Source organism: Schistocerca piceifrons, chromosome 1 (assembly GCF_021461385.2).
Source record: "Schistocerca piceifrons isolate TAMUIC-IGC-003096 chromosome 1, iqSchPice1.1, whole genome shotgun sequence".
In the NCBI taxonomy this organism is placed as follows: domain Eukaryota; kingdom Metazoa; phylum Arthropoda; class Insecta; order Orthoptera; family Acrididae; genus Schistocerca; species Schistocerca piceifrons.
Genome location: NC_060138.1, coordinates 524,807,860 through 524,810,394, shown reverse-complemented (window position 1 = coordinate 524,810,394; position 2,535 = coordinate 524,807,860). Strand labels below are relative to the sequence as shown.

At 43.0% G+C, this 2,535-nt stretch overlaps 1 non-coding gene across 1 annotated transcript; it reads right to left on the bottom strand.

Annotated features, from left to right (window-relative positions):
* Positions 1-2,204: 2,204 nt before the first annotated feature.
* On the bottom strand, positions 2,205-2,277 carry Trnaa-agc. The gene has a single exon. It is a non-coding gene; the product is annotated as a tRNA-Ala (tRNA).
* Positions 2,278-2,535: the final 258 nt, after the last annotated feature.

Below are 2,535 nucleotides of genomic sequence, written 5' to 3'. Positions count from 1 at the left end.
AACTACACAAGATCTCACACAAGTGTGCGCTCACTAGAGGAACCCACAAAACTTCACTGGACTTTTCTTCCTCATCCAGCCTATACCCCGGATCTCTAACGTTCCGACTTGCATCTGTTTGCCCCAAAAAGGGTGCACTTCGCGGGAAGCGGTATGTGGATGATGTGGAGGTTATTGATGCAGCAAGACGTTGGCTCCGTCATCGACCAGTAGAGTGATACCATGCTGGCGTACAGGCTCTCCCAGTAAGGTGGCGTAAACCTGTTGCATTGAACGGGGATTATTTGAAAAACGAGGGCTTTGTAATCAAAAAAGTGGGAAAAAATATGGCGTATTGAAATCCTGAAGAGTGTACTGCATTACTTACTGAACACCTCTCGTATTTTAATTTCATTGTTGTTGTCTACGACTTCATACACAACAGTAAGGAGAGGTGGGTACAGAATGGTGCAGCAACTCTCATCGTAGGAAACCTTGACAAGAACAGAAATGATTAGCAAACAAGGTATCACATTAAACAGAATATTTACTTAACTTGTATTTCTCGATGTGTATGAAGACACATTACAAATAACGCAGCAAGACATAGAGTCCAGCTCTCAGTCTCAACAAGGAATAGGCTCCCTGCACTACAGTACGAACAATGGTGTTGGAGCCACGACTAGGTGGCGTCTGCATAACACCTTACAGCGAAGAGGCTCCAAGCGCGAACGGGCCGTCTAGCTGCTGTCGGCCGTCCTATTGTGCGGTGGCACAGGGCGCTTGTAGTCCAGAGCCACTGGACTCAGCATGCACGCAACATTGGGTCAGCCAGATCCCGCACGATGGCTATCGGCGTCTGACAGAAACTTGCAGTTCCGTTGCCAATTTCGCGACGCCCGTGCTGTAGTATTGATACCACAGTGGCTGGGTACTGTTCCTTTCACCAGTGCTCTTAATTAAGCTTGCAGGTGCCGATTTAGCATCATTTTGCTAAAAGTTTTTATATTTTTACGTCTATTAATTTTGGAATTCTCCCCTAACTTTTCAGAGAATATACTATAGTAAGGCCTAAGAATGCTGAAAAATGGCAAGGAATTTTAAAAATTACAAGCTTCGTTTAACTTAGAAAACTTTTCACTTACATCTCTAGAGTATTAGGCCATATGAACTTGTTTTCTGACTGACTGGCTGTAGAAAACGTTCCAGCCAGGAAAAGGAGTCCATATATACGCTGGTCTCACTAGCTGTCAGAATCAAATGTAACATAGTCTGTGAATCCACAGGAAGTTGAGAGAAGGGAAGACAGGAGGTAAAAGATGTTCCGCCAAGGAAAAAAGTAACCGAAAGACTGACTTTCCCTAACGTAGGTTGAAGCGACAGGAAGATGCAGCGTCCAAAGTGCCGGACTGAGGCGAAAGCTACACGAGCGGCCGCTTGTGGCACCAAGATGAGAGGGGCGCCAATGTGTGTATCATAATTAGTAGCGAAAACTGACACGGGTGAAAGCATATGGTAATACAAACTAAAAGGTTCCAGTAAACATTGGCCAGAAAACGAGCCGTTTGCGAGAAATTGGCGGTTTGTGGTTACGGGCTGCCAGTAATTTCAGTATCAAATATTATCTTAATTATTGTCAATGTAGGCGAAGTGTAAACCTTTCGATTAAGCCCCCATCTAATAGGGCTCAAATTTCGTCCAAATCTGACCTTGATAAGAGAAACAGTATACTTTAGCACGTTACATTTTACACTTTACTAGTGAGTGTTTTTCACATGTTGCACGAAACTTACGCAATTAAACAGTGCCTTATGTTCAACACAGTATAAAAACTGATAGCTTCCGTATTTCTGTGCCACTTTTTCCAGTGGAAAGTGGAACGATTTGTTAATTACAGATTTAAACAGTTCCATTATTACATTAAAAAATAAAAGAAATTTTGTATTTTCGTTCTCACCACGTAGTTTGATAGCTATCACATTTTTGTTGAAGCTAGGACGATACCATACATAGAGTTCTTTCTGCTTTTACTTAACGCTTTTAAAAAGATTTTAGAAATTGCCTCAAAACGAAAATGTATTGTTTCTTCTTTTAATGAAATGATCGTATGGCATTTATTGCCCGGGATATCCCCTTCGGGGTTCTGCCGCCGTATTGCAAGTTGACGCCACTGCGGCGACCTGCGTGTCAGTTATGATGAAATTTTGATGAAGGACACAACACCCAGTCTCCTGCCGGGAATCGAACCCGGGCCCCCTTGCTTGCTAAGCGGGAACGCTACCGCTGCGCTACGGAGGCAGACTCTTCTTTTAATTGTTGTCACTTGAATAAGATTCATAAAATTATTTCCGTAAGAGAGGCATGCCTATGTAGTATTTGTTTTAAAACAAAAAACAATCGATTTCCACCATCAATCAGAACGTTTAGATTTACACTGAGGAGACAGATTTACAGATGGTGATAGTACTGCGTACGCAAGGTATAAAAGGGCAGTGCACTGGCGGAGCTGTACGTGAAGAGGTTTCCGATGCTGTTGTGGCATCACCCCGGGAATTA